Raw genomic sequence first — 12,500 nt, forward strand, 5'->3', positions numbered from 1 at the left:
CTGGCGTGTTTATTTAGCGACTGGATTTGATTTTCGCGGAAAAAATCGTGCTTGTTTTGGGTCGATGGGAGTCCCGACGCTGGCTTCCGTCTCCTACCTTGTCACTATATTATGAAGGAAGGTGAACGGGGACCATTTTCCCCGAAACTTCGTGTACGTATTAAAGACAACAACAGCTCACCACATGATAAGTTTTATCGATTTTTATTACCATTTACTAGCAAATTTTCAGACCTAAACTTCGCCTCATATGTTCTCTATATTTTAATACCTACGTGACGCACACAGTGAGCCTGGGTTACCTGTGAATATACCATGGCTCGTAAGTTTGTATTTGTCATCTGCTGTAAACTTGATTTCCACACTCAAAATTACCTCCAGAACCTACTTTTTGCGTAAAATAAGCTTTTAGAATGATTTTCGCTTCTTCTCTGGTGATACTTGACGATTCGGGAACATTTTGTGAAAAAAGATTTATAACGGGTCACACGCGCAACTTGCCCGATTATGCAAATAACATCCACTTCGCCTTTTGACATCCCATTGAAAGAAACTCGTAAAATATTCGCAGACCGGTCGCTTTCTCTGAAATTTGAAAGGATGATTGCTAACAAATATAGAAAGATTTTCACGATAACTAAAAATTCCTGTGTTAAGCATTAGAATTTGACGAAGAGGTAATGCGACTAAATTTGTCCCGTGCGGTGCTATTTTTATGATTTGACTGTTTTGCAAATTTTGACAGATAATATTAAATTATGAAAAAAATATCCAGGTAAAGGTAAAGGTACACCTTATTTAACGTCGGAAGTTCCTTTACTCTCTAGAGAGTATGCTCCCAGGAAGCCGACGGATAAATCGTTAAAAAATCTTTATTTTTAGCTGTTATTTGAACATAAAAGATGCAACACTTGACGAGAAATAATATTTCTGCTATTACTATTTATTTTTCCCGGGAATCGCGTTGAAAATGAGTTAAGAAATTTGCATACGTGCGTTGAAATGTGATACACGAGAAAGGAGTTTTATTTCTCTGACAAATGATTTTATCATTGTAGTGCAAGATGAAATTTATTTGGGAAGCCAACAATATTCTTTTAACTTCCTGGTTAATCCAATTTTATTGCTGCGACTTGCTAGTGCGAAGATTGTGCACATGAAACTCGCGCTTCTTGCGAATTTTGAGTGTCATGAAATTACATAATTTGCGTGACAATATATCCCTTTTTTAATACTCTGACCCAAATACATTCAGATAGTAACAAACTTCATATTTACTTAACCATTTCTTCGCTTTTGTGCTTGTCAGCATTGTGATTTGCGGTAATTCGCAAGTCTGTTTTTGTATCTCATAGATGTTTAGATTTTCAATTACGAAAAGTAGCTACTTTTCGGGGGAGAGAAACGACCGCCGGAAATACGTCTGCGTTCGCAGGCTACTACTCAACCTCTCGATTGTGTAAATAGTTCACCCTGAAGTCAAAATAGATACGTTTCTCAGGAACCCGACAAAGAAGGCTTCCTGACCCGACAGAAGAAATCTAAATATTCAGTTAAATATTACAACAAAATTAACTAACGACGGAAGTTTCTTCGCTAAAACGTACGTTGTCCTACTCTGAAACATCCTTTCCCGTAGTTCATTCAGTTGACAGAGGGTGATCACGTGCACCTTTACGGTTGCCTAGCATGTGATCAATTTCTTCCTTTTGACAAAACGTTAGAGACTGCAAAAATGTTCGTGTTTTTAAGATCTTTCAATGAGTATTCGATTCATAGTTAAATATAAACACTATGTTATTTTTTTTCTTCATCTGTCTCTTGGCTTGCCTTTTTCTGGTGCAAACGCAAAGCCAAACAATGTTTTGACCTGGCGTCAGATTAGACCGTCACATTATGAAGCGGAAACAACACCTTTAGTCCTTTCTTGTATGTGCAATAAACGTTTGCTTAGTCCAACTGCTAGACATGCTGGAAAACGTCCGTCAGAGCAATTTGCAGTTAGTTTTTTGCCGACTATTTATTTAAAGAAGAAACGAGTAAATTTTACTCAAGAGCGTGTTTTGTTATCTTTAAACTGAATTTATTATGAAAGCTTAAAAGACTAAAAGACCTTAAAATGGGACAGGACATTACACAATAATTAAACGTGTGAGCCAAAGGGCCTCTGCTAGCGCGACATGTGGGTGACCCCTCAAATGGTCTTAATGACGCCCCACTTGAAAAAATTAACTGGAACGCTGCAGTTCTTTGTGTAACGCGTACCACAGGCAACCCAGTGTAAGCTTTTCGGAGCTTCTCGTTACCTGAAGACTGTGCAGAGAACAGAGATCACTGACCACGTGTTGGATTCCTTCTCTGTCTTTGTTGAACCCCTAAGTTACCAGAGAACTTTCCATTTTGGTTTCAGTGTTCTACATAACAGCACACTTGTTAAAATATTAGAAATAGAGCTCACTTCGATACACAATTCAGTGAAATTCAATTCAGTGAAAGAACTGTCTAAATCACCCAAATCGACTTCCCGCAAATGTTCCCGCGAAGAAGCCATTTGCGGTAACACGGTTTACCACAACATAACAAGCCAAGAAAAAATGAGAAAAGATCTTCGGCAGAACAGTTTAGTAAGTTAAATACTAAGCTACAATTCGAACTGAATTTTAACTGAATTTTAACTGAATTTTAACCACAACACAGGTGTAAAATAACGCCATATTCTTCACTTAATTCCAAGCTCTACTTGAACTACATGATCCTGATATTGTCCTGGGAACCGAATCTAAACTCAGCACTGATATTCCATCTTATTCAATCTTCCCGCCTTCATACTCAGATCTCAGAAAAGATAGAAATGCTTTTGGCGGAGGCGTCTTTCAAGCAATCAAATCAGACCTTGCATCTTTCAGCAATCTTTAAATCTCAATCCGATTCCTTCAGATTGGTCCAAGGCCCTTATTGCTGCTGTTTTCAAGAAAGGTAATAAATCTCTTCCTTCAAATTATCGGCCAATCTCTTTAACCTCCGTATGCTGTAAAGTACTAAAATGGAGCATACAGTGCTCAGTCATATGGCTAAACACCAGTCCAAAAATACCATCATAATCGACGAGCAACATGGCTTTCGACAGCGTTTCTCTTGTGAGACCCAATTGATAACAACCATACACGACTGGGTTAAATCTATTAATGTACGCAGTCAGACTGATGCTATTCTGCTTGATTTCCCGAAAGCTTTTGATATGTCTTAAACGACTACTCGCGTTATAGCCACGTTACACCTATGGTACAAAGTCTTGGCTGGGACTCGCTCCATCACCGAAGACTTCTTTCACAAGGCACCATGTTTTATAAAATCTATATGGGCCATGTTGGCATACCATTTCCACCTGATGTCATACCGAATGAAAGACCATCAAGAGCTCGAAACTGCCGTCCTTTCAACAAGTGAAAGTGACTAACGATATTTATAAATATTCTTTTTAAACGAGGACAATAGCTTTACAACAACAACAACCTTTATTCACACTATTCAGGAAGAATAAAAAAGGAAGAAGAAGAAAAAAAAAAAAACTACAGAAAACAAAATAATAGCAAATATATAATTATGTGTACAATTTTTGAATTGGTCTGCAACAGCCAAAGTATAGCAAAGCTTTCTAGCTAGTTGGCTGCCGCTTATTTACAAGTAAAGAAAGGAACGAAGGAAACAAATAATAATTAAGACTAAAGTAATTCACGAGGCAAGAACTGTTATGAAAACGGAATGGAGATGTTATATTAAAATTTACTTACAGAAAAATCAGAAGACAATAATAAATATAATTACAAAGTGAAATTTAGTTGGAAATTCAAAACTATGACTGACATTTGAGGAGATGATTTTTATACCGCTTTTTAAAGCTACTAATAGAGAGCCGTTTCAAGTTTGTTGGTACCGTTTCCCATAATTTAGAGGCAACATATACAAAGGTAAATTTGCCAGTGTTGGTCCTTACTTTTGGTCGATGAAAATTACCCTTGGAGGCATATCTGGTGTTATACTTGTGCAAGCTAGAGACTGTTCTGAGAGAATCATAAAACAGTGAAGGAATATTGGAAGACTTATTAAATATCTTATGTGCGAGTACGCATGTACTCAGTTTAACAATGCTATCAAATTTTAGGATATCGAGGAGTCTATAGAAAACTTGGGATGACTCTCTACTATCAGCAAAAAACATACAATGAATGCATTTATTTTGAAGAGAACACAACTTGCTTAAATTTGATGGGTAAGTATTTCCCCACACTACAACTGCATAGTTTAAATAAGGGTATATCAGCGCACCGGTGGCTCAGTTGGTTGAGAACCGGGCTGTCACCCGGGAGGTCGTGAGTTCAACTCCGGCCGGACCAACACTCAGGGTCTTTAAAAAACTGAGGAGAAAGTGCTGCCTTTGTAATTACATCTGCAAATGGTTAGACTCTCTAGTCTTCTCGGATAAGGATGATAAACCGTAGGCCCCGTCTCATAATCCTTCAATGTTCATAATCCTGTGGGACGTAAAAGAACTCACACACTTGTCGCAAAGAGTAGGGCATGTAGTTCCCGGTGTTGTGGTCTGTCTTCTGTGGGGTTTCATGGTTGGGAGGGTAAATGCTCGGATATATTAGCTACACCAAGCTACTCTAAAATCCGAGGGTAAAGAAAGATATATGATGATATATATGATATGATAATAAAGTTTCTTGACAACATGTATACTCACATAGTGTCGTATACATGATCCCAGTGTTTTTATATGTTTTTAACATGAGTAATTTGATCTTTCCAATTAAAGTGTTGGTCTATGTAAACACCAAGGTACTTAATACAAGCCTTCTGCTCAAAATTTAAAATATTTATAGGGGTAAGTTTTTTTGCGTGGTGAGGTTATTAACATCAAGTTTTTTTTTTCATGTTAACAGATGATTTATGAAACGAACAATAATTAAGAACTCTAGTAATTTCACAGTTCATAACTGATTCGATATCATTTATGTCATCTGAAGTAAAGAAAATGTTAGCATCGTCAGCAAAGAGGCGAAAGGACAATTTGTTAGATGAATTGGCAATGTCATTGATACGTAAAAGAATAGGCTTTGTCAATAACTTACATGAGAAGACACAAAAGGTTTGCACTGCAAGTACTGTTCATACTGTGCTTTCCCCTTGTAGGTGTGATAATTTCATTAAATGTGTCACGGATTAATGAGATAAGTTTTCAACGCTGCTAAATTAAAGCGTATGGATAATGTTATGGCTCGTTACTGTATTCATTCAATAGGCCATTTATTTAATCACATGTTCTCGTCAGTTTCGTATTTCAACTTGTGGCGCACCCAAAAATTTAGTTTTGAGGAAGAGTGCGCCAAAAAAAAAAAAAAAAAACAGTTACTCGCGTAAGTGATGACTAGAGTCCGCATTGCTACTGGTATGTTCACAACCTCGACGCCGACGCGATGTAAACGATCGCCACTTGTCGCTTGAAGTTTTCCAGAGGATCTTCGATTGCAAGATGGACGTTCACCGAATCGAATGGAACGGAAATTGTCTATTCGTCCTTTTGACTGATATCGGTTTTTCTTCGCTAGAATACACTCAACAATCGAAGATCCGGATGAGTTTTTCTCGCAGTTGCGAGACTTTTTGAACTCATTGGACTTGATTATCAAGCAACCTCCGAACGACCACTTGCTTCTCGATGTTTGGATTCAAATGCCCTCAACCACGCCAAGCAAATTGTCGCTTTCATCATTTGAAATGGACGATTCAGACACGCCTGAGAAGGTTTTGCTCATGGAGCAGCGAAGTAATCGCATATTGAAGAATTTTGATGACGTGTGCAACAAACAAAGAGGAAATTTGGCTAATGGTGCTTTCAATGTGTGTATTTGGCGACCCAGAATCGAAGCCAAAGCCATGGTCAATGAAATCGTGGAGGACGTTTCTGTGAGAAGTGGGTTAAAGAGGGTTAAAGAGGGCCGTGGAGGAACTTGTTGGCGATGGCACACGTTCAAGATACGTGGAGAGCTTGAGAGTACCTGACTGGAAGCTTGTCCACTTTCAGGCGAAGGTAAGGGTCTCCTCTAAAACATGGCAGTCAGTGATTAACATCACAGGGCTTGAACGAACAGGGGTAAGAATATATAAAACACTAAGAATTGATCAAGTTTATTTTACTTTAGTAATTTGGCCATTATTTCTTTAAAAATTCAAGCATAATATTTATGTTTACATGTTTCGTTGTATTTGTTTTGCTTGGTTTGTTTCTTTACATTTAAAATTATTTCATACACCAGATGTTGACTTAACTTCTTTTCCCTCAATTATTATTATTATTATTATTATTATTATTATTATTATTTTCATTCTCACTATTGTTATTTCAGGTCTAACTGAGTTTCGAATACTCGAGCACCTTGAGGAAATTGCAGAACTTTCTCTGCCACTATCCAAGTTCAAGAAGCCTTTTCAGGATCTGAATACATCCAAGACTTTAATTTTAAACAGAGTTACTTCTTGCCAGATCCATGTCGATGTTAATTAGAATTTGTGTTAACTGAATTCTTATCTAATTTTTGTTGTCTCCAAATGTACATTTATTGGAAACGTATTTTTAGATTTTATCCTTGATTAGCTAAGTGTAGCCCAAAGATAATTGGTCGGAGTACGCTTTAGGAACATATTGTGTTTGTAAGTACAATAATGTTGGTTTTTTTGAGAACTTTTAAAGAGCCAAGATAATATTACTAGACTGTACTTTAGGTGGCACTCCCATAAGTATGGTATAACCGGTTCTCTTGTTAGAGCCAAGGCAATAATTAGGTGGAACACCCATGAGTACAGTATAACCCAGTGTTTTGTTAGAGTCAAGATAATATTATTAGGCTGTACTTTACGTAGCTCACCCATGAGTGCAGTATAACCCAGTCTTCAGTAAGAGCCAAGATAATATTACTAGGCTGTACTTTAGGTGGCACACCCATGAGTACATTATAACCCAGTGTTTTGTTAGAGTCAAGATAATATTATTAGGCTGTACTTTAGGTGGCACACCCATGAGTACAGTATAACCCAGTGTTTTGTTAGCGTCAAGAAAATATTATTAGGCTGTACTTTAGGTGGCACACCCATGAGTACAGTATAACCCAGTGTTTTGTTAGAGTCAAGAAAATATTATTAGGCTGTACTTTAGGTGGCTCACCCATGAATGCAGTAAAACCCAGTCTTCAGTAAGAGCCAAGATAATATTACTAGGCTGTACTTTAGGTGGCACACCCATGAGTACATTATAACCCAGTGTTTTGTTAGAGTCAAGATAATATTATTAGGCTGAACTTTAGGTGGCTCACCCATGAGTACAGTATAACCCAGTGTTTTGTTAGAGTCAAGATAATATTATTAGTCTGTACTTTAGGTGGCACACCCATGAGTACAGTATAACCCAGTGTTTTGTTAGAGTCAAGTTAATATTATTAGGCTGTACTTTAGGTGGCTCACCCATGAGTGCAGTATAACCCAGTCCTCAGTAAGGGCCAAGATAATATTACTAGGCTGTAATTTAGGTGGCACACCCATGAGTACATTATAACCCAGTGTTTTGTTAGAGTCAAGATAATATTATTAGGCTGTACTTTAGGTGGTACACCCATGAGTACAGTATAACCCAGTGTTTTGTTAGAGTCAAGATAATATTATTAGTCTGTACTTTAGGTGGCACACCCATGAGTACAGTATATTAAACCCAGTGTTTTGTTAGAGTCAAGATAATATTATTAGGCTGTACTTTAGGTGGAACACCCATGAGTGCAGTATAACCCAGTGTTTTGTTAGAGTCAAGTTAATATTATTAGACTGTACTTTAGGTGGCTCACCCATGAGTACAGTATAACCCAGTCTTCAGTAAGAGTCAAGATAATATTATTAGTCTGTACTTTAGGTGGCACACCCATGAGTACAGTATAACCCAGTGTTTTGTTAGAGTCAAGTTAATATTATTAGGCTGTACTTTAGGTGGCTCACCCATGAGTGCAGTATAACCCAGTCTTCAGTAAGGGCCAAGATAATATTACTAGGCTGTACTTTAGGTGGCACACCCATGAGTACATTATAACCCAGTGTTTTGTTAGAGTCAAGATAATGTTATTAGGCTGTACTTTAGGTGGCACACCCATGAGTACAGTATAACCCAGTGTTTTGTTAGAGCCAAGATAATATTATTAGGCTGTACTTAAGGTGGCTCACCCATGAGTGCAGTATAACCCAGTCTTCAGTAAGAGCCAAGATAATATTACTAGAATGTACTTTAGGTGGCACACCCATGAGTACAGTATAACCCAGTGTTTTGTTAGTCAAGATAATATTATTAGGCTGTACTTTAGGTGGCACACCCATGAGTACAGTATAACCCAGTGTTTTGTTAGAGTCAAGATAATATTATTAGGCTGTACTTTAGGTGGCACACCCATGAGTGCAGTATAACCCAGTGTTTTGTTAGAGTCAAGTTAATATTATTAGACTGTACTTTAGGTGGCTCACCCATGAGTGCAGTATAACCCAGTCTTCAGTAAGGGCCAAGATAATATTACTAGGCTGTACTTTAGGTGGCACACCCATGAGTACATTATAACCCAGTGTTTTGTTAGAGTCAAGATAATATTATTAGGCTGTACTTTAGGTGGCACACCCATGAGTACAGTATAACCCAGTGTTTTGTTAGAGTCAAGATAATATTATTAGGCTGTACTTTAGGTGGCACATCCATGAGTACAGTATAACCCAGTGTTTTTTTTAGAGTCAAGATAATATTATTAGTCTGTACTTTAGGTGGCTCACCCATGAGTACAGTATAACCCAGTCTTCAGTAAGAGCCAAGATTATATTACTAGGCTGTACTTTAGGTGGCACACCCATGAGTACAGTATAACCCAGTGTTTTGTTAGAGTCAAGATAATATTATTAGGCTGTACTTTAGGTGGCACACCCATGAGTACAGTATAACCCAGTGTTTTGTTAGAGTCAAGATAATATTATTAGGCTGTACTTTAGGTGGCACACCCATGAGTGCAGTATAACCAAGTGTTTTGTTAGAGTCAAGATAATATTATTAGGCTGTACTTTAGGTGGCACACCCATGAGTACAGTATAACCCAGTGTTTTGTTAGAGTCAAGATAATATTATTAGGCTGTACTTTAGGTGGCACACCCATGAGTACAGTATAACCCAGTGTTTTGTTAGAGTCAAGATAATATTATTAGGCTGTACTTTAGGTGGCTCACCCATGAGTACAGTATAACCCAGTCTTCAGTTAGAGTCAAGATAATATTATTAGGCTGTACTTTAGGTGGCACACCCATGAGTACAGTATAACCCAGTGTTTTGTTAGAGTCAAGATAATATTATTAGGCTGTACTTTAGGTGGCACACCCATGAGTGCAGTATAACCCAGTGTTTTGTTAGAGTCAAGATAATATTATTAGGCTGTACTTTAGGTGGCACACCCATGAGTACAGTATAACCCAGTGTTTTGTTAGAGTCAAGATAATATTATTAGTCTGTACTTTAGGTGGCTCACCCATGAGTACAGTATAACCCAGTCTTCAGTAAGAGCCAAGATTATATTACTAGGCTGTACTTTAGGTGGCACACCCATGAGTACAGTATAACCCAGTGTTTTGTTAGAGTCAAGATAATATTATTAGGCTCTACTTTAGGTGGCACACCCATGAGTACAGTATAACCAAGTGTTTTGTTAGAGTCAAGATAATATTATTAGGCTGTACTTTAGGTGGCACACCCATGAGTGCAGTATAACCCAGTGTTTTGTTAGAGTCAAGATAATATTATTAGGCTGTACTTTAGGTGGCACACCCATGAGTACAGTATAACCCAGTGTTTTGTTAGAGTCAAGATAATATTATTAGGCTGTACTTTAGGTGGCACACCCATGAGTGCAGTATAACCAAGTGTTTTGTTAGAGTCAAGATAATATTATTAGGCTGTACTTTAGGTGGCACACCCATGAGTACAGTATAACCCAGTGTTTTGTTAGAGTCAAGATAATATTATTAGGCTGTACTTTAGGTGGCACACCCATGAGTACACTATAACGCAGTCTTTCATTATAGCGAAGACAATATTATTAGGCTTTGCTTCACTGAAGAGATCATAATTACTCCTGCACTGTTTTCTATGAAGTTTAAAGGGGGTTGTGTCACGCTATTGTAGTCAAACGTCAAAACACTAAAGGACGTCTTTGCAATAATGAATACCGTAAAATAATGCTGTAGTTTTGTTGCCAATAGCCATTGAAGTGCACTGAGTCCATTCTTTGTTGTTTGCAGCCAAGGATGGAGTGAAGGATGGAAATGGATTGAAACTTGAAAAAAGCTGGCTAGTTTTATTTTTAAGTCTGGAGACCGTACTTTCAGAAGTGGTCAAAAATTAAATATGAATAGATAGCTCTTTGTGCCATAAATATATTTCATATCTTGTCAGTGGGTTGTCAGGAATGTTGTAGATGTGAGCTAAAGTAGTAAGAGAGATTTGTACCCATTTTTAACATAAAACAGCAAATTTTGCATGACAGTGCCTCTTTAATTATTTTGAAGTTTTTGGGTATAGAAGATCTGCCTTAGTCAACTAATGCGATGACTAGGTGATGACTTAACTCAAAGTACATGGGTCCGAAATAACAACGATGTTTCCTTGAGAAAAGTTCAAAATGTGTAATGATTTGGGCATCTAAGAATTAGGAACTAGTTGTACTTGGAAAAATTGGAATGCCATTACCCGCCTGAATTTGCGATATTGTTAAGTAAGTCTATCTGTATTTTTGTAGGAATATGCCACTACACCGCTAACAATGCGATATTTTTCTGGGTAAACTATCTAAATGTATGTACATATTGCGCATCTGTAGAAAGTTTGTCCACTCTCTGGAAGCTATGTATCATTTTTCTCAAGGCGTTTATCGTTTTTGCCTTTTTTTTTCAAATTGAGCTATCTGTGTGGGGTTGTGCTAGCTGCAATAAGTACCTGAGTAGAAGTCAGTAATTAATTCCGGCGCAGGGCTCTCATCGTTTATTTTTTAAAGGCTAGTAATAGAAACGTTTGTAAATGCATGATTTGCATCGCTGATGTCTTGTTCAGTCCATCAGTTAAAACAAGATTATTATAAATAGTATGCCAAAGGGTCACCCCTTTACTTTTGCTGGAGTCAAGACAAAGCATTAAAAATAAAGTGCCTTCAATAGACGTCTTTTTTAAAGGCTAACATTTAACTGATCAAATATTAAAGTGGTGAAAGTGTAAAGGAACAGGAACTAACCAGGGCGAGAACATATAGAAGGCCATGGATTTCTTTCACTCGAACTGAAGTGGAAGTAAGCTAGAAATGCTCCTGTTGACGATATCAGGGGAAATTCGAAGGAACCGCAACAACCTTTTTGTGGCCCGTTCCGTTGCTGTTTCTCGGATTTCACCCCAGTTGCCCCATACATACACCTGCGACTGCCAAAAAAGCAATTTCCACCAAAACAGCTAAAACTTTTTAATGAAGAACACTGAGCTCGTCCTAGAACCAGATCGGAGTTTCAAGAAACGAATGTGTGCCTCAGGATAAAAACAAGTATATAATTGTCGTTTTTGTTATCGTAAATAGCTGCAAGAATTTGCATTAGAAATATTTTCTCTCTTTTTTTTTTAATGTGCTTGCTTTTATCCCGACGCGCGCAGTTTTTTTGAAACTCTGAACTCGCTTATTTCACACATGCCGGATTATTGAAGCGTGAAGTTGTTCTTGATGGTTAATTGTTTCATTATAATAAAGCCCCTCAAATTATTAACCAAGAAGCGCTGAAATTCTTTTGGTGATTTCTTTTCCGTGGATTTGTCCCTTTTTATTGATTATTAACTAATCAATCACTCAAAGATATCTCTAAAATTGTGCATGGGTATCAATTCAATTTGCTACACAGTAGACCGATGCTAGATAAAACGTGCACCGAATTTTAGGACAATTCGCACTTCCTTTCGCGGCTTACCTCGGAACTATGTACTTTGATTTCCGATCCTAACATCTTACTTCAGTAATCGCATTCGTAAAAATCTCTGGTCTAGGTCTATCCCAAGGCCTTTCTGTTGTAGAATCTCTTACCAGTGTTCGGACTCTTCGATAAGATCCCATCGTTCAGAATACCCGGGATGATACCGCCTTTAGCATTTGTTCCAATAAAAAAAATGTCATTGGCAAAGCTGTAACGGCATTCACTTCTTACTTCGGGGGCTAAATAGCGTCTAGTGCTGTATTAACCACAGGCTTTCCTTTTGAGCCCAAACCAACTATACCTTAACGCTCTACCCAAAATCAATCATAACAGGGTTGGAGCTTTTTTGCGGGCTACGTTGCTTGCCTTGAGATCATTGCGAAGGAAACCTTTTAAATGCATGTGGCATAAGGCAGTAGTATGGTGTAAGT

General features: G+C 37.7%; 1 long non-coding RNA gene across 1 annotated transcript in view; it reads left to right on the top strand.

The window, feature by feature from the left end:
- The window catches only part of LOC137985379 (uncharacterized), a 34,331-nt gene that overhangs the window by 1,529 nt on the left and 20,302 nt on the right, over positions 1-12,500 (top strand). Inside the window, exon 2 of the long non-coding RNA XR_011119291.1 lies at positions 4,163-4,270. This is a non-coding gene — a long non-coding RNA (uncharacterized lncRNA). The remainder of the gene's footprint in view (positions 1-4,162; positions 4,271-12,500) is intronic.

This window comes from Montipora foliosa, chromosome 2 (assembly GCF_036669935.1).
Source record: "Montipora foliosa isolate CH-2021 chromosome 2, ASM3666993v2, whole genome shotgun sequence".
In the NCBI taxonomy this organism is placed as follows: domain Eukaryota; kingdom Metazoa; phylum Cnidaria; class Anthozoa; order Scleractinia; family Acroporidae; genus Montipora; species Montipora foliosa.